The sequence below is a fragment of the Acanthopagrus latus genome, chromosome 17 (assembly GCF_904848185.1).
Source record: "Acanthopagrus latus isolate v.2019 chromosome 17, fAcaLat1.1, whole genome shotgun sequence".
Classification (NCBI taxonomy): Eukaryota; Metazoa; Chordata; class Actinopteri; order Spariformes; family Sparidae; genus Acanthopagrus; species Acanthopagrus latus.
Window position 1 is genome coordinate 12,166,366 of NC_051055.1, and position 20,856 is coordinate 12,187,221.

The window sequence follows — 20,856 nt, forward strand, 5'->3', positions numbered from 1 at the left end:
GCTCGCTGCTGTACTACTAGCTAGTTAGCCCAGTTAGCCATGCAGCTAGTGGTCCTATCATAGATATGTACATGCCCTACCCAGAACTGGAGCTCCAGACACAGGAGAGCATTGGTGTTGTTTAACGCTGCTAGCCCAAAAGCTTTGGATCATTGGTCAGCAAACTTTACCGGGATTGGACCTATCATTAACATCTTCGACAGTGGACACTGAAGTTGTTGTTTTTTTTTCCACATTCTGTTGATGATTTTATTTGAAGTGTTACATTATTGATGAGTTCATTTCAAAATTAGTGGTGCTAACGCTAACGGTGCTAATGCTAGCTAGCTAACCTTAAGGCTGCACAGTATGCCGGGCCCATTCTGTGCATTCGCATTCTCAGCCGTTTTTAAGATGTTTTCTTTTTTTTTCCCACAGTTAAGGCAACTACCAAGCCTTTTGATGCTGAAGAAAAACACAGATACCACATGATACCAACCCTGTTATATTATTGGCTCACAAACCTTGTGAAAAGCTGGAACCAACTGTGAGAATTCTTACTCAAAGATAAACAAAACGATCCTTTGGACACGACAAACATTGTAAAACCATTTATTCACAATCATCATAATGTTCATGAAAAGAGATGTTTTTATTCTGCACCATTCTGCAAGCTCTGTAGAAATATTGTTTTCTTGACTTTCAATTTCATGTTAAACTTAAATTCTTACATGCACCTTTAAATGGTCCTGAATCTTAATGGTTGAGGCAGGTTTATACAATGATTAGAAAAACAACATGTAATGCCCAGAAAATTCATCTTAATCAGAGCCATCATTATAATTTGACCCTGATTAACAACACATTAAAATGCTAAACCGCTAATTAGGATTCCCAGGAAAAAAAAAAAAAAAAACTATAGGTAACAGGTGTTCAGTTTAATGGTATACATATGCATTCTGACAACTCTGCCGAGAGGAATTTAGAGTTTTAATGGCATAATTGCATGTTGGAACGAGAACACTGTAATCTTTCAACAACTTGATTCAGAAGTTAAAGCTAAGCCAGACATACGGTGAGGAAAAAAAAGAATATTGCATAAAAATGTCTAGTTTGCTGCTGTGAGCACTGAGAGGCTGTGGGAAACTGAACAGCAGAGGCATGTAGACAAAAGTACTATGTAGGTAAAAAAAAAAAAAAACATCACAGACAAAACAACAAAGGTCTTCGGTGTGAAACAGAGACAAAAAACAGCGGCAAAGGTAACAAACTAAAACTGTATTTCACATTGTAAGGCAGACAGAAAGATTAAAGCAGAGTCTGTAGGTTTCAGATCACATCAGTGTTTACTTCAACCGAGCAAGCAACCCCAGAGGAGTGAAAATCTGAAAGAAGCACAAAAGCTGCACAGTGCGGACTCTGATCGGAGGGCGAGCTCTCGCCTGCACCTCACTCCTGTTTGCTTTCCCTGGCGAGGTTATTGATTCAACTTTGCTCTCTGAAGTCAGCGATCAGACACGAGCACCGTCGGTATAGGTGGGTCGGAGGTGATGTTTGAGTGAAGGGTCAGGTGAATTGAGTTAATGCAGTGATTTCAGCCATGGGAAGAAGAGAGAAGAAAAGAAGAGATAGCACTCCGGAAGACATCTTTTGATTCATCTACTCTGCTAATTGTCTGTTTGGCAATACGGGAAATGTTTCCTTCTGTCTGGCCGTCATCAGTGTGTACGAATGCAGGAATACAGCCACTTTTGGAGGGTGCCGGGTGAGTTAATAGGTGAATGATTTCCCCAATTACTGTGGCCTCTCTCAGAGTTAACTGTCATTAAACTACCATCACGATCGCTGACTTCACCCAGAGGGGAACGAACCGAACCTCAAAGTCAGCCATCGCTGATAGCGCACCAGCTGGCCAGAGCACAGTGGAAACTTCACAAATGAGTTACGAGTTATCTGCTTTAATGGAACTATCTTTGACAGCTGTGACAGTGTTCACACATTAATATATACTTTGTTGCAGAACAGAGCAAGTGATTCGATAATCATCGGCCATTTTTGAGCAATTTTAAAGTTCCAGTATGTAGGATAAAGCTTATTGGCAGAATAAAATGAATGCGATAGTCATAACAATGTTGTGTGCATAATGAAACAAACAACTGTTGTGGTTTTGTTATCTTACAATGAGCCTGTTACTGTGTTACTACAGGAGAGGCGGGTCCTCTCACGGATGTATCAAGAAAACAGGGATACAGAAGTGGAGAAGGTTCATTCCTATGAAAGATGCTCAGAGGCGCTAGAAGCTGAAAAAGTTTGACATCCCAGGTGTGAGAATACCTGGGTCTTCTGTTCTGTGTAGCCGTAGAGCATGCACTCTGGAGACTTCCCCTCACTGAGCCGGATAACTTCAGGTTTAGCCCCCATCTTACTTGAATAGGGCTAAAAAGCTTTAATCGTGCGGTTTTACTAGACATCCCAAATTTCATTGGGTCAAATTTTGATAGCAAGGTGAATCATTTCACGTGGGTTCTAATGCCCATATTTTTCAAAATCTTACAGAAAACAAAACAAATAGACTGTGACCAGAGTAACATCTAACTGCTGCAAACTTTAGCTGCCATTAGCCAGGCAATTAATTAGTTTGCACTGTTATGTTTCTGCACAAATGTTTCAACAGTAGTCCAGAATGGACAAAAAGGGATTTTTTTTTTTTTTGGAGTCCTTTTTTTTTGCAGCCATTGTTTGTTTTGCAGACATCAGATAATAATTTTATTAATATTAACTTTTACATAATCTGTTGTCAAGAAAGGTACAACCCCTTATAGAATTATGAACACTTGTTTTTTACTGTCTCTCCCTTGTTGTTACACATGAACTGCTTTCGTAACAGTCCATGCCCCAACGAGGAAATCGTTTGTTAATATTTGGACACAAACAGAAGAGTGTTTTTTTCATTTAATTACAAACCCAAATTGTTTGTTACTGCTAAATTATCTAAAAATTTCCCCAAATAGTTTCACATTTGGCCTTGTTATGTTTCATATGTTTTTTGATATCACTGTTTTTTTTATGTTCAGAAGCCTGTATTTGATGCTATTTTTTTGTCAGGCTCACACACTGCGAACAAGCAGATTAGAATAAATTCACTTTCACATTTCAAACAATGACTGCTCTCTGAATTAAAATGACACATGAACCCCCCCTTTTTTTTTCATCCGAATCTATCCTCTCAGTTTATCTCTCTCTTCCCTCCATGTCTCTTTTTTTCCAGCCTCCCTACGCCCCCTCGCTTTACTCTCCGCTCCCTCACCTAACCCATTATTCCAAAGCTTGTGTGAAAAGGGTAATCGCTCAAATCATTCAAAGGCAACTATCTGTGTGTGACACTGGGGAGCATAACCATCATCACAAGCAGCCGCTAATGGCTCTCTCTGGATCCAGCAAAAACGCTCCGCAGCTCGGCCTAGCGCAGCGCAGGGCAGCAGGGCCAAATGCTGTGGGCACTACAGCGCTGCAGCCAGGGCCAAATTTTACCCTAATGAATTTGGACCTTGCCAGGTTATTGCAAAAGGCAGCCACGACCATCCAATACCCTCCTAGATGATCTGAAGCGACTCCCGTGGCCACCATTCATGCCAGGGAGCCCAGTGCCATGTGGAAATGGAGGGAAGGGAAGGGAGATGCGGGGGGGGGGCTGTGGCTGTTTTTGTCTTTGGCACCCGTCTGCTCAGCTCAAGCGTTCATTCCTGCACACACACACACATACACACATATACACATGCACGCGCTTAACACACACACTGGGGCCTACAAGCAAAAGCAGGCATGCACGTGTCCATCCTCCCCAACACACGCATGCATCTCATGCACACAAACAAAAGAGAGGACAATTTCACAAGCACTCGTGCGCACACACACACACACACACACACACACACACACACACACACACACACACACACACACACACACTTCCACACGCTGCCCAACACTGGCACACTGTAGCTGTAATGAAGCCTGAAGAAAATGGCACGATATCCTATTATTTCCAGTGTTCAAATTTGGAGGGAATGTGTTTGTTTTTTTTTTTTTGTTTTTTTTCCTCCCCACAATGAACATATTGATTCTTTCCTCTGAATTGCTTGGAAACATTTGCATATTGTATATCGAGCACTGGTCCAGTCCACATTGGAATGAACTGTTTTTTTATGGGTTTTGGGAGAGATTTGAAAAGCTGCGATATGCTTTGTTAGCGCTAATTCTTGCATGCCTTTTCCCTGTTAAAAGCAGATTTCAAGCAGTTAGAAACCAGATATGTTCAACTACCCAAATGTTGAAAGTTGAACATCTGAGATAAATGAGTGAATGAAACAGCGCTGGTTATGTTGTTACATCATTATTGGAGTTCAAAGCCCTTGCCAGCTCCTCCTTTTCCTCTTTTTTTGGCACTTCTGATTTATTTGGAAGTCGTGGAGTAGCTCTGAAATTTACTCCAACATGAGCAAGTAGTTGGTTTAGATCAGTACATTTCTCTTTTCATGTGGCCGGCCACCCACGGTGCACGACTGATGTTCTGACAGTGTACCAGCAATAAGAGAAAAATGAGAGGGCACATCCTGAAAAAGACAAAAATCAACCAAAGCAACAACAATTAAAGTCATAATCGTTGTTGTTACCAAGTAATGAGTATTTCGTTTCTAAATAAAATTTGGTTAGGATTATTGTCGGGCCCCCGAGGCCTCCCGAGCAGCTGGGCCCCAGAAAGCTTTCTCCCCCTTTTTTTCCCCGGCCCTGATGCTAATAATTTATTAAACTCTTTTTTTTATCGCCCCACTCATTTCTTTGTCTCATATCATATCCACCTTTCCTCCATTCCTCCACTTCCCACGTCGATCTTCCTCCTCTCCTCTGTAACCTATCTCCTTTCCTCCACCACCTCCTGTAACACACACACACTATTCTTTTTCTCCCTGCCTGTTTTTCCTCCTGTCCAATATGCTCAAGGCCCCCCAGCTGTGTTACAGGTAGCGAAAGTCTCCTTCAATTAGACATAATCATCACTCACGGTCAATGATTGCGCTAAAGGCTAACTTCCAGTCTATGAGGGGGCCTTCGCATCTAATGCACTGATTCAGCTTGTCTCGGCCAACTTCTCTGTCTGCTGAAACCAAAGCAATTTATTCGTCGCCCAAGGCTCTTTTGGCAACAGCCAGTTGAGTGAGCTAACAGAGAGACAGATAGAGAGACGCGAGGAAGGCTGAGAGAGAGAGAGAGAGAGAGAGAGAGAGAGAGAGGGAGGGAGCACGAAGGAGGGGAAGGAGGACTCTCTCCTTTTTCTCTCTCTCTGAGATACAATTTAATCAGAGACATCTGTGCGCAGGCAGGCAGCTTTTCCTTGGAGGAGACTTAAGCAGAGTCTTAGTTAGGGGGCTGTGTTTGAAGTGCCGGGGAATTATCACTTTCTTCCAATAACAGTGCCAGGGATGGAGAGAGAAAGAGAGAGCATAGAAAAACAGAAAATCTAGTTAATCTGCTTCATCCCGGTGCGCCGGGGTGTGCTCCGGACACATGAGAACCAAATCCAATCATCAGACAGGAAAGGCACACAGCTGACCAATCAAGTTACCACCTCGCTGGCCAAATAGACAAGGCTGGAGGAAATTAAATACTGTAGGTTTAAAAGCGAGGGGTGGAGCAGGGACTATGTGTGTGCGTGTTAATGTGTTTGCTCATCAGCGATACTTCAAATAATGTCGTCCTCAAGCTCAACGGTAGGCTACATTGCAGGCAGGAGTAATATATCCGATAGCGTTCAGCGGAACACAAAACTCTCAGATTGCTAATGGCGGGCATGTGCACCCCTTTTTAATGTCCCGTTTTATTTCCTGAACTCGTTACTCAAGCCCGTGCTCTTAATTGCCATGAGTCACAACTCGGAAAATACAACGTGACGTCTCCTGTTGGTCCATTTAGCTCCTGTTTCCCTTCAGCCGACATCCTGCACAGAGAGGCCGAGCTGTGAAGAGACATAATTTGGGTGAAGTCTGAGAGGGAAGCGATAACCGCGTAAGAGCGGGGTGAGGAGGTTAAAAGGAAAGATAGTGCCTGCCATCGTGTGCTTTGCTAAAGGGCAAGAGACGCGTGGAAGCTCGGCACAGACGGGTGCACGCATACATATACATGGTTGTCCCGTGTGTATATGCATGCGTGTGCGTCCTCGTCCCTCCTCGGTATCTTAAAATAGTCGAGTGATGGAAGCTCGACGGAGATAGAGACCTTGAGCAGCTTGAAGTCACAGTTCAACGGGGCTGAGTGTTGCTAGACAGCGCCATCATCGCTGTCACATCAAAGGAGAGGAGTTTTTCTGAAAGCAGTGGCTGCTCTTTGCCCTCTTTGATGAATCTTGTATGATAAAACCCCGCGATAGGTATGAGAATTACGCGCCCGATGTAAACTCAACACCTACAGCAGCACAAATCCAAACATCGGGGTGCTCCCTCAAGCGTGGTCTTTGACAGAGTTTGATCTCAAGTGTGGCAGCAAAACCGGGCAAACAAAGAAGGCATTAGAATCTGCCTTTAGGAGTTATCCAGGTAGCTTGGGATCTCATTATTAAGGTACTGACAACTACTGGCTTAATGGAAAAACAAGTCCTTTTTAGAAAGTTAAAGCAACAATTTAAAGGCGCGATACACAGGATTAAAACATTGAAAAGGTATGAACAGAATGCAAAGAAATAATGGTCTATATATTGTATTGCAGACATATCTACTAAAGTTAGCATGTTAACCAGCTAGCCCCCATGGATTTGCCAACTGTCAAATTCATAAACAAAACAAATAGACTATGACCAGAGTAACAGCTAACTGCTGCAAACTTTAGCTGTTGTTTGCCAGGTAATTAGTTAGTTAGCTCAGTAAGCTGTGCACATAGTGGTCCAACATATAAGCCTGGAGCACTGTCGCTAACTAGCTGGTTAGCACGCTAACCTCAGCGCATTCTCCTTCAATATAACACATTCATTTCTTAACATTCTATGGATGATTTTAGTTATTTTTGAATGTTTTCATCTAACTTCTTACATATTACACCTTTAAATACTTGCTGACATTTATACCAACCTGTAAACGAGCGGACCCATGTCAGACTTGGAGTGTAATCCTGTGAAAGTGAATGCTGCACGGGGCCGCAGATGAGTTACAAAGTGAGTGGTAAATCAATCAGGCAGATTGTTGCATTCACTTGAATCATAACAGACACATGCCAAACAATGATGAGCTTCTCTGTCTGCCTCAACACAAACACACACACACACAGGCACACACACACAGCCTGTGATTACAGCTTGGGAAAGTAGTAATTTAGTCCATGATTACAATCTATCAGGCTGCCTGGGGCCAGACTCTGAGAAGTGTCTGTCTAAATGACACTTTAATAAGACGCCGTCAAACACACAAAAGGTACAGGCGCACATGCAGCCACACGCTCATGCAGCCTCAATGGTATCCACGTTACACACACACACACACACACACACGCGCGCACACACACACGCACACACCGAACATGCACATATAGGCATGCATAGACAATGATTTATGCACACAAAAACTCCACATACAAACTTGCAGCAAAAGCATGTATACTTTACGCACTCTTGCATGCATGACTGCACACACACACAGACACACGCGCGCACACACACACACACACACTCCAAAGATGGCATCTAGAGTGATTACTTTTATCGCTCACAGTGTGTCAGCCATGCATCATTTCAGATGAGCGCTCCCTTCTCTCTCTTTCACAGCCTGACACTGGATAAATGCAAATGAAGTTGTTGTGGAGCAGATCTCATGCAGCAAAATGAATAATACCTCTTTGTTTTGTTGTTGTTGGTTTTTTTTTGGGTTGTTTGTTTGGCCTACACTAGAGAGTTCCGACTGTGTTTCGCGTGGTGATTTAATTCTGCGTCCGGCTACCTTGATTAAGTGAGTAGCTGCTACTCGAGCTACTCTCCTTTTGAAGAGCAAAGGTCATCTGCACTCTCCATCAAGAGTGAAGACACGTGGTAATATTATCATTCGCCTTAGTTCTTCGTTAGTATTCACCGCTCCTGTTTGTTGCTGCTGAGTGGGAACATGGTGCTAAATATAAAATACTAACGGATACGGGGCTTCTTCTGGATGCACTTTATTTTATGCTTGAAAGACGCACATCCAGTGCATTGGACCTCTGTAAACAAAAAGAAGAAAAAAAAAAAACACCTCCCAAGCAATTACTGTGAAAGACAATTTATCAAGCAGCCATCACAGATTTCAAAGGTGTTCCTTCGCCTACACCAGCACATGTTTTACATATTTTACCTTGTCTAACAACCAGTTGTTAGATTTGTAATGTTAATGTGAGTCATTTCAATTCAATTACTTTTACACATAGCATAGTTGACAGTGCCAAAGAGGCATGCGGTTCAAAATAAGTGCTGCATTTCTTGCATGTTGAAGTGAATGGCACATATTTTATCATCGGGGGGGAAAAAAAAAGGAACAGAACACCTGAGCAAACAAATAAGTTTCCTATGCCGCGGAAAATTCAACAACTTTTCTTATCTTATCACACACGCCGTGTGTCCACTTTCTATCCACCAATAAGACTCTGGCAAGTAAGATCAATTCCACCTCAAGAAGTTCAAATATTTGCCTCAGAGGGATAGACACTCCGAAAACATGCTAATGACTAAAAGATTACACAAACACATTCGAATGAAAAGAGAGCCAGGTGAAGTGGTACGACGGAAGATTTTTTTGCTTCTTGCGGCTGACATCCACAGTACAACGCCATAAATCTAAGTAATCAAATCTAATCTGACACCCACCATTTATCATGATGAAGCTTTTCAGATCAGTTTAAAAACATCTGACTGAAGGTGTGACGCAGACGGGAGCTTCAAACAGTGCAATGCAAATAAGCATTAAAAAAATGCGTACTTTTTTCACAGATGTGTAATCAGCTCCTGAAATCAGCTGTTTTTTTGGTTTTTTTTTGTTTTATTCGTATTAGGTCAACAGTGTTTAGTAGTGATAATAGAGAGGCCGAGGCCTATTGGATCTTTACCTGTGACAATGAGCACTTGTACCATCGCTGTTATGTAACAGTTTTCCTCCTCTCAAACAAAAAAATATTGATTATTAGCAGAGTGGCACTCCTGCCGACAAACTAATACACAGACACAGGCGACAACATAACCCACTTGGCGGAGCAAGCAATAATAATAACTACTTATTTAAAAAAAAAAAAAAAAATATTCATATTTCCCGCCTAAGTATCAAAGTGCTTCACATGCATCAATTACAACGCATAAAACATGCTGTCACTTCACTCAAATATCACAATGGAGCAACAGAAGCTAAAATGTGCGGCGGTATTTTGTTTTCATTAGCGTGGCAGTGAGTGATTAAACCGGTACATGTTTATAATGAATCTTAATCAACTTGAAATAGCATATAAATCACCCAGGATAAGTCGGGATGACCCACACATACGCTCCGACGCAAGCATTCCTGCTGGATGTGTGCCTGACCAAGAACACGTACAGTGTATAAATACGCTCACAGTCCTCCACCACTCATACATTTCGTTTTTCTTCCACAGTCTCTTCTTCTGCTGTCAGCAAGATGCAGGGAGGCCTGGACACTCTCTCTCTCTCTCTCTCTCTCTCTCTCTCTCTCTCTCTCTCTCTCATGCTCCTTCTTTATCTCCCTCTCTTCTTCTCTTCTGTGTCTCCCCACCACTCAGATATTCACGGCCACATCTGGGACAGTTTAATGAGTTAATGCCAGTTAATTACTCACTCCGGTGCGGCTGACCGACCAAACTCTGCAGCTCTCTTTCTCTCTCTCTCTCTCTCTCTCCTTCACCGTTGATAAATGGTGGAGAGAGAACAAGAGGAAGGGAAAAGAGGAGCAATCAGCATCTACTGCCATCATCAACATTGCTGGTGTCTGGCTGCATTAAAGCTGGGAGAGAGAAAAAAGCTGGTTGGAGCGCGCGTGTGTGTGTGTGTGTGTGTGTGTGCCGAGACAGAAGACTGTTAGACCACTAATTGAATAGAGATGATTCCATTATCAAGCCGTTTGTTTGAGTGAGGAAGCCAGTTAGTTATCGGCTGTGGAAAAGAAGAAGGACACAGATGCCTCAAAATGCATCGTAAAGAAAAGGAGGGAGAGAGCAGGGGGAAAAAAATGAGAGTGAGAGAAGACGAGGGAGACGGAGACACACGTCTGCGTGTAGGTGAAAGGTTCTGACATATAGTGAATCCACTCGTCATTACGGGATCAGTCACTGACCACAACTAAGCTCCCCCACGGCTCATGAGATCTATATGTACATAACACCACACACTGGGAGACAGGGATATGCACACACACACACACACACACACACGCACTCTGGAGGAAAGCGAGGGGTATCGTTTCACCAGAAGTCAGTGGGGAAGGTGCAGCACACCTTCTCAATATTACGTAAATTGATTAGCGATTGTCATCTTAATTGCGTCTAAACAATAACAACACCTGGCATAAAAAAAAAAAAAGCATAAAAGCACACGGTTCATTCTGATCTGTTGCATTCTCATCACAGGGGGGAAAACAAAAAACAAGGACAGCCATTTAAGTCGAGATGGAATTTGCCGCTCCACTTAACAGACGCTTTGGTATCTCGCAGTAACTCCGGTTCCTGCGTGCGCAAATGAAACTGTATTAAGATTTACGATAAGAAAACAAAAGCTGCGGGGGGGGGTTGGGGGGTGCTGGATAAAACTTGTTTTGTTCCTTTTCTATTTTTCCTGTCTCGCAATTTGTCTGGCGGCCGGGGACCCAATAATTTATCACCTTTGGTTTTACAGCCATCGATTTCACCCCTCATGACCTCTTGCACCCGGCAGTGGCCTCTTAGTCAGTTTTTGTGTGTGTGTGCATGTGGTGTATGGTCGGGTGTGTTTGGAAATTGGTGCATGAGTACAGGGAGGTGTGTATGCATCTGTGTGCAAATGTGTGTGTGTGTGTGTATGTGTGTTGTGCAGGTTGTAGCGTGAAATCTTAAGGGCGCAGGCTGTTTCTCCTTTCAGCGCCGAAAGGTCAGCTGCAGTGTAAGAAGGATGGCCCGAGGTCAGAACAATACACCAGGAGACTCTCTCTGCCTGTGTGTCTGTGTGCGTGTGTGTCTCTGTGTGTGTGTGTGTGCAAGAGAGAGGGAGAGGTCATGAATTGATGTATGTCTAGAATTATCCATCCAAACTGCGCACAAGATATTCTAATCTTAGTTGTTCTCCTTAGAAAGGACAGTTCTGATGTGATGGGTATGTATTTTGTTACAGATTACATCTACTGAAGTTAGCATGCTAACCTGCTAGCTCCTCATACCAATTCCTCTCTGGGCTGTTAGGTGCACGGCTAACCGAGCTAATCAGCTAACAGCAGTTACAGTTAGCAATAGTAAGTGGATACTCTGGTGACCCCTGAAAACATATTCTTACATAATGCATCTTTGAATTAAATCACTGGCATTTATAGCAGATTTGTGAATACATTTTTAAAAAAAGCGAATGCCGACAGTTTTGAAATTAGTATGACTCAACCTGGAAAACCAAAAAAACCCTCATTTATTTGCACTGAAATTGGAAGGAGTTTATCTAACTGGACTGGGACACTGCATGACGTACAGTGCCACCTTGATTATTCGTAGGCCTGTGTTTTTTGTGTACGTGTAGGTGGGGATGTGTTTTTTCTGCGGCCTGCGAGTGATATGGAGCTGAGTCATAGTTTGTTTGTTGTTGCAGCGGTTGCTACTCTCAATTTACTTGGCACTAGTGGGGTTTACGTTGAGGGCTTGAAACTGACACTCTCGTTTCCACCACTGAGGAAAAGTTGTTGGGGGGTGAGGGGGGCGGGATGACTGAGGAAGACAGGAAAAAAAAGGCGTGATGGTGAGAGTTGAGACAAAAAGACAGGAAAGGAAAGAGCACAAGTGAGAATAAAGGAAGAGAGGAAAAAAAAAATGTGGCACTGGTTGAGACATGAAGTGTCACATGAATGCTTGACTTTATCATCCAGCGCTTTGGGCCATGACTGCATGGTTTATTTTATTGTGCCTATCATGTTTCCCCCTTCTTCTTCCTCCAAAATAGTTCCGTTGATTTGCTGATGTTCACTTTTATGAGTCTGCAAGCAGGGACTCTAAATATAAACACAAGCGACCCCTCTTATCTGTAGTTTATCTGTGCTGGACTAATTCATCTGCTGCGGAGTGTCATCGACTGAAGAGAGCCAGTGTATAAAGTACGCTGCGTTTGTTTGTGATACCAGGCATGTTCGACAACACTCCGGGATTTGCAGGAGGTTCATTTTGTTTTTTAAGCACGCTGCTGCTTTAAGAGCGCGCGGAGGACAATGAGTGAGAAAAGAAAAGAGGGTGAAAAACAAAACAGACGAAGACAAAGAGAAGGGAAATTAATGACCCCTCATATATTGTCTCCTTTGTGCCTTGGGAGAACAAAAGAATGCCAAGTTAAAATACAATGTACAAGGGGGGAAAAAAGAGAGATGAAAACAGAAGAGGAGGAAACTAAAATAACAAAAAGAGAGACCATGACCATAAAAAACGAGGTTGTAAATTCCGCAAAACATTAGCTTCATTACATGGCAATTACCAGTGACACAACAGGAAATTTCGCTCTCTCCTCACTGTTTAGCCATCCACTCCTCAGCACATATGGGCGTCTGTTGTTGGGTGGGAGGTCAAACCATTATTTCAAATTAAGCGAGCCTTGTGTTACTTGTAGTGTGCTTTCGCGCCAAACGCCTTATTCATCGCGAGCTTCATGACAAGAAAGGGCCGAAGTTCTAAGAATATGACATCCAGATGGAATGTTTTAACTTCATAATGACCCGAAATGCAAACGTTTCAAACTACATGTGGCCACTAGGAGGAGGAAAGGCAGACAGTTTTTGTTTTCTTCCCTTCCATGCTTCCATGTTTGTGCCACTTCTGCCTTTGGAGATAGGATGACAATCAGTTAGAAGGGTGTTAGCACACATTACTTGTCCAGGGAGACAGACTAAGTTAATGTGGTACTCCATAGACCACCTGGTCCTTATTCCAATTTTTAAAAAGAATCTGGAGAATTTATAGACCTGATTCTGATTAGTGACCCACAGAGGATCCAGGGCTAGAGAGTGTTGTGTGTTGTACAGACTCTAAAGCCATCTGTAGGCAAATGTACATTGTTATATTGGGCAACACGATTGAGGTAATATCAACTTAAAGCTGCTCTGATGACCTTTCATTTGTGTTGATTTTGGTGCCCCCTGTGGACAAACGTGGTACAAGCACAACCACCTCCTGTTGTAAAGATCTGGCTGGCACATGCACCACAAAGAGGCAACACATCTTTAACACCATGTTTGCAGGTTGCATGGTGATGTGCCTATAGTTTTTAACAGTAAATGTCAACCAAGGTAACTTTTACTGCCGTATTAGTGCCGTACCGTCCCACCAGACTACAGAGCAGCCTCTTTTCTCCAACTCATTCTCAGCCCTCCACCATGAAAACTTATTTTGATTGAATGACTTAGCAACCTGGGTAACTCAGAATTTAATGGAATTAGTCTGACAGGCATTTGAAAAAAAAAAAAAACAACAACAAAAAAAAACGATAAAAATATAAAAATAGACATTCTCACTGATTGTCTTTTGTCATATTCAGGCATCATCATTAAATTTAGACTTTCATGAGCAGTTAAAGCTCATTGCTGTTTCTTTGTTCCTTCCACATTTAATGTCAGTTAAAGATATAGACTGTCTGTTATGTGACAGCCACACATTTTTAAGGAGAGGAAGTAGTTTAAAAAAAAGGACGGTGCAGCACAGGTGGTGCAGTCATGGAAAGCTGGATATGCAAAAATATTAAAGCTCTGCTGGCAAGCTGCGAGCTGGAGCGGAGTGGCCCGGGAATGACCTCTCTCTGATATTTATTAAAGATAAGCAGGGAGTGTCGGGGATAAGACAGGAGTGAGTGTTCAGATCTGATACGCTTGTTATTATGTTTAATGTTAATGCCATAACTCAATGATAAACACAAGTTGTATAATAGCAGCTCAAACACTGACGTGGCGAAGTGGCACTCTCGCTGCTCTTAGATGGTGAAACCCACACTTTGATGTGTCACGCTGTATATGTGGTAGGCAAGAGTATGGAAGGAAAGCCGAGTGTCAACAGAAAGCCAAACCAATGTAAATGTGTTATTTTGTTATGCAACTATCAAGCATGGATTAATGGTTGTATTTAGGAGTTGTAAACTATCACCTCGATCTGCAGCAGGCCTGGTGTGTGTGCACAGCAACTGCTTTTCATTGGCAGCTATAATGAATATCTTGTTGATGCTTGGAGACCGATTTAAATATTAGATTTAATTACTGGTTTCTTTTCAAATTTGGATGAACAAATAATAAGGATAATAATCAAACACAATGGGCTGAGAGTAGATTTTATTGATCCATAGAGATTAATTCACAATCTACCATGCCGTATATGAAGTAATTTCTAATTAGCTCTACCTTTACAAGCTGCAACATAAAGTGATGTATACCCACCATTGACCATCAACAGCTAGCTTAGTTGCACCCATGAATGTTGCTAGGTAACTATCTAGCTAACAACATGCAAACTAAAAAAATGATAATAATACGTGGAGTTGGAGGCTAACGTTAGCTCCAACCTCCAGCCCCTGTGCCAAGCTAACAAATCCTGAACTGGACTGGACTGGACTGGACTACTGATATCACAGGCCATCAACCACAACTGCAATTAGCAACTGTGCTGTAATGACTGTATTTTAGATTGTACTATATCCCCTTACGCTACTGAAAAAAGTCATCACTGTAATCACTACAATATCTTCCTTACTGATGAAAACTGTATAGGCCTGTGCCATAGACTTTAAAGTAAGCTGTTATACTCCCCGTGTTCAGTATGTCATAAATGTGTACGATGAGATGAGATCATTTGATTCTAATGAGCAGCACTGACCAAACATTAGTAATATTCTGAAACTGTCTCAGAGCCTCTTTCAGAACGATTAGCATCCAAGCAGTCTCTAAGCTTCAACCTCTCACTTACATGTCTGCCTCTCTTCGTCCACACATCCGCCTCTATAATTGGTATAGATTCAACAGAGGGAATAATTAAGCAATTAAAGCATTTGGCCAATTCATTTTGATTCACCCTATAAGTGCGTCATATCAAAACAGTCTTCACCCTCCGTATTTTGAACATGCTGTGTATCGTGTGGGTCTCGTGTGGGTCTCCTTCTCCTCATGTGACCGCCGACATTCATTCTTTGAAAGGTTGAAATGAAATGAAATCTCAGAAGCAGAAAAACAGGTTATTTTAACCAACACCCTGCTTCACCCCCAAAACAAACCTCTGTAATACATTCTGTAGCCCTCGGCTATGCAAACACGTTTGAACAATTCCAAATGGTTTGAGGACAGGGGGCATGTTAGACATAAACAAAACCTGTTAATCCTCAACCTATGAGGTAATGTCAGGTTTTCTTTTTCCTTTTTTTTTTTTTAGACTAATGAGAAAAGCACTGCTACAGCTTCCTGTGTAAGCTGGTGGAAGGCATGTGGAATCCCCACTGTATGTAGGTTAAACAATACACTGTCAAATACCGAGACAAGATAATTATAGCTGTGAGACAGTGTGAACTCAGGGCACACGGAGAGAGAACCCCTTATTAAGAGCTGTGTAATTAGGTGTCAAATGGCTGTGATGTGTGAATGCTGTCTTATCTGTCAACTTTGCCCACTTCTTGAGAGAATAGACGGAATTACATTTTTGCAAGACAAATCACTCAGAAATTACCCACGTTGACCCAATAAAAGCTGCTAAAAAAGAATTGTTAGTGCTGAAGGTGGCTCGTCTCAGACGTGCTCAGGACTGTATTGCAATCTTGTTGGCCGTCAGGTTTTCCGCTGTGCATCATCAGTCAGCATAAAGCATTTCTGACAACAACATTGTCAGAAGTAATCCACTAATCAATCACTTAATTAATTATTTTGGTGAATTATTGATCACATTTCACAACACACTTCTTCTCTGATGTTTTTTGAAACATGGCGTTGGGGGAAAACCATGGGGCGCTAATATATACATTGCTTTAATCAGACTTTTGATCTTCAGTACAATTCTGCGATAAGTCAATTAAAACTAGGCCTGCCAAAAATGAATTATGCAATAAGTTTATTAAAACATTTATCAGCTGGGCTTATTATAAATGGATGACTTCCAATGGAAGACAGGCGGAAGCGATGAACAAGTCATCAGATTGGCTTCTTCTCCATCGCTCTTATTCAACTTGGTTGTTTACCATTTTGCATGCAGATTGTTTTTGATTATGGAGTCCTATATAATCTGCTGTTTTTGTCTTATTAAACTGCAGCCAGTTCAATCGGCGAGAGCGCTGTGGTGGTTTCTGACATCATGAAATGGCAGGCAGAGATTTGAAAAGTCATCCTGTCCTTCATCGTCTGCTTTTATCTCCATTTTTTTTTTTTTTTTTCTCAGTGTGTGTGTTTACTTATCAGTAACCGACAAATCCAGATTTGGCCCTAACAGACTGTGAGGCTTGGTACTGTCCTTGGGGCATATAGGGTGTCAGGGAGCACGCAAATGCCCCCCTGCCTTGAGGAATTGTCAGTGAAAACGCTACCACCAAATCAATCTCTCATGGGCCTCATGAGACATGGGTTTGGGTGTGAGAATAAACACCAGGAAGAAATATATAACGCTAGACAGGGCTTTGGCTTTGGCTGGGCTTTGGTGCAGGTCGGGCAATTGTTAGTTGACAATATCCGACAGAAAGCCAGTAATGGAATATGATGATGGATCCTTGAGTCCTACTTATGTCTTTATGTTGCCACATAACTTTTCTCTAGGGTCAGATTTTATTTTAAATTGTGACGACAATGTGGTTATGCTCTAGTTTGGTTTATTCACAAAAAAACACCTAGTTAGAATTAGGGAAATATCACATTTTGACTTCAAAGTGTTATTAATAAAATTCCATCTGTCCCCTTCCATTGCATTCTCAGCACAACACCGCCGTTGTGGTTGCCATTGCTTTGCACTATATAGTGTTGCTAAAGCTAGCTATCAAACCTCAGTGCTGCTAATGCTAGCTAGCTGATGTTAATGTGCTAATGTTTATTTGCTAATGTTAATGGTAATGACGCTACTTATTAACGTTAACATTGCTAACACAGAGATAAACTAAACAATCATTTTGGACTAGACAGAATGTTATCATCAATTCAAAATCATATCATGTTGTTTAAGGAAGGATTTGTTTACATAAAAAATGTATCTATATGACTTGAAATGCCTGTTGTTGTTTTTTTTCTCCACAAAAGTGGCTGAAAAATGTCCTTGCGTTTCGTTAAAAAAACTTAACTGGTTTCATGCTTACAAATGTTGAAATGCTCTCTCGCACAGGCTAGTCATCTCTGTAACACCACCATCTCCTCCAGCTCTAGACATGAAGGTCTGCTCATGTACAGTATATGTCATGTGAACGTGATACGACATGTGTATTGTAGGATTGTCATTATGGTACAAGGTTGGCAGAAAAGTAAAGGGCTGTTTTCACGTAGCTACTTTTGTCCTCACTACATTTATTGTGATATTTCACATCAAAACTAATTTCGCTCTGCTTTGCTCTGCTTTGTGATATGAGGCAAGATTTCTGCAAACACTTACAGGAGTTGTTTTACAATAGAAAGTTGCTTCTCTCCCGGCCAGCAACACATAAATCCTAAACGCTCAAGGTGCAACAGAAATCTCATGGTTTGGGGGCTGCTGTTACTTAATTAGACGGTTCAAGTGAAAACAGAAAAAAAATAAATAGAAAATAGGGTGCAAGACAAAAACAAAATGAAGGGACAATTATTTTGTAAGTGTTTTTCTCTGTCTCTGTTTATGTGATTCTTCTGGGCATTTTGGAACCTGTTGACACAGATTATTCAGGTGGAGGCCTGAGGGGCTGGCTGAGGGCGCTAAGCTGGGCCAGTGTGCACATCTCAGCGCTTCTCTGGAATGGCTGCCAGCTCCGTCTGCTCGGCTGTGATAATGGAGCCTCCATTCCCCTCTCTGTGTTGTGTGGAAATGTTTCCATTAGCCTTTGACAAGAAAAGTCCTCTCTGCAATTTAGTCCATCTTTTATGTCCATCTTGTTTCTTCCAGCATGCAGATTTTATGGCTGCCTCCCTCTCTTCCTCTCTGTGTCTTGCCTGCTAGTTTGCTCGCCTGCTGCACCCCTCAAGCGCTGCTGGAATGCTGGGGCGAGATAAAGAAGAGGCCCCGCTCTGAGCAGGTTCGAGTGTTTGGCTTTTTTATATCAATGACCTTTTTTTTGTGGGTTGTAAACACAAGGGATAAACTGCAGTCTGACAGAGGCCATTCCAATTCAAATCCCGGCCTCTCTCGCCGGCCATTTAGAAAACATGCGCTTTGACGGATGAGTTTAGTATGACAGAATCATAACACATTGCCGTTTGAATGATATCCTTGTTTTCCAAATGCGCTCACGTCCGTTGACACGAGCACATCTGGAAATTCTGATGTGACCTTTATTTGCATTACTAAGCTCATCAAATTTGAACAATAATTCACACATCCAGCTGAAACTAATGTGAAATATTTTGGCAAGCGCCTGAGATGAGTGTAATGCAAATCTCATGTCTTTTTGTAGCGCAAATAGGAACGGCGGCCAAAAGACTAACAGCTAGGCAATAATTCAGTCAGATGTGGAACACACTTACAGCGCAGTGGAAGAGAGACAGCGCGAGATGGAGAGGGAGAGAGAGAGATGTGAGGAGGCCATAGAAAGGCTAAAGCCTTTTAGCCTGGCACAGGAATCTGGACCGGTTGAGCCAAAAAAATTAGACAAATTGTGGTCCTGAGTGATTCTGTGAATTAAATTGCTTACAGTGGATGGCTTCCTGAACCTCTGCTTGTCTTGAAGACTTTGTGGAAATACTGTACTTGATCGTTGAACCCTGATGTCAAAGCATATGAGATTGAGATTATACGTATGGTTTGGTGGCAAGGATGCTTGGAAACATGGATTGGGGATTTTCTAATAGAGCATGAAGAGAACTGGAAAAGTGGTTCCGTGTTCTGGCAGGGAACCTTTGAGCTGATGCCCGTGTGAGAATGTAGTTTGGCCCTCATGCCAACAACTGCTGCGAAATCAGCAATTGCTGAGATTTATTTTTTATAGGCAATTAGTTTTCTATCTGTAGACGTGTCTCGACTTTGTGTTCACACCTTGAGTCCTTCCTGTAGTTTCTAATAAACTGATGTTGTATCGGCTCATTTAAACACGGCCCAGTCTGCCGAACTCTGTCCTGCTGAGCATGAGATGCATTTTATTTATACTTTCTGAGAAACTCATTGGATGCAATGAATTTTGAGGATTGCTAGGAATGGGTGATGTTTGATAGCACAGAGAATAGAGCAGAGTGAGTCCGTCCATACATATTTGGATACTGTGGACATTCCATGGAGATATTCTACACCTGACACAGTCAGTTATAAGTGACATGCACAGTTGCAGTTGATGTGAATACTTAGAATGCAAGTCAAAGGTGCAATATGTATGATTTTTAGTTGAGCTAAAATTATTGACAAAATGTGAAAAAAATAGCAATTTTGACATCAAATCTTCTGTGTCATGTGTTGCAGAGATAGCTGCTGAGATTATCTTGCTGACCAGCTAGCATCAGCCTGTCCAGCCTGAAGCTCCTGTGCTTGCGGTGAAACCACCAGCTCCCTCCCAGTGATCTGAATCTGCCAGTCCGGACTGCCAAACGCATGGCTAACCAAGCTATCTAGCTAACAGCAACCAAAGTCTAGCAGCAGTTAGCAGTTTCTCTGGTAAAATGCTGCCCCCCTTTATGTTTTGAATTGGCCAAATCTTACATATTTTGACTTTAAGATGCAAAACATGTGCACTATTCATGCTTTATCAGTGGTGTCCCCTAATCCTGAATGTTTCTCTCAGCACTGCTGATGCTTTAAAACTCAACAGAGCTTGTTGTTGTGTGTCAAATTACTAGCAGTAAGCTGTTGAAAAACTTAAATCACATATCAGTACAGTTTTTAACTGTAAGTTAGTGTGAATATATGTTCTCAATGCTTTAACACCATGTTAACCAGGATGCACCAGGGCTTCAATCAGGAAATTAAATGATTACTTCAACAACTACTGACTACTACTAATAATGTCTTTCAATATGCGAGCCATCGCTCGGTGGATGTGGCTAAATTAGCTCGGTGCAGGCTGTGATTCATAAGTACAATACATCTTCATTATTATCTGTGACTAAACTGTACAGCAGTAAGTAATTGTCCACTCAGAAATTACTCATGCAACATGTAGCCCGTAGCGAGGAGTGCAAGGCTGTGAGCCACAGTGCTCAATACAATAAACACTTAACAGCACTGAAACTACTGATAGTGTATCAAAAATTGGAGGCCTGTTAGTTCAAATTTGACTCTTGCCTTAGAAGACCAAGTTAGATTATGTTGCACATCTGATGGATCTTCTCTTAACGAATTACAAAACATCTGAAGGTTCTGGTTGGATGGCCCCGTAGCTGGAAATAATTAAAATATATATGTGTATATGCATGCATGTGCGTGTGGCTATATGTATCTAGGCCTAGCAGCAGGAGGCACTGGGTGATTGACAGACTTCTCTCATTTCCTCGAGGGCAAGGTTGCATGTACTGTTGCATCAGGTGACTGCAGCAGTGAGAC

The 20,856-nt window shown here is 42.1% G+C and overlaps 1 long non-coding RNA gene across 1 annotated transcript; it reads left to right on the forward strand.

Moving 5' to 3' along the window:
* The first annotated feature begins 753 nt into the window (after positions 1-753).
* LOC119006446 lies at positions 754-20,591 on the forward strand. The gene is made up of 3 exons (XR_005070794.1): positions 754-1,744; positions 18,277-18,406; positions 19,780-20,591. It is a non-coding gene; the product is annotated as an uncharacterized LOC119006446 (long non-coding RNA).
* The last annotated feature ends 265 nt before the right edge of the window (positions 20,592-20,856 follow it).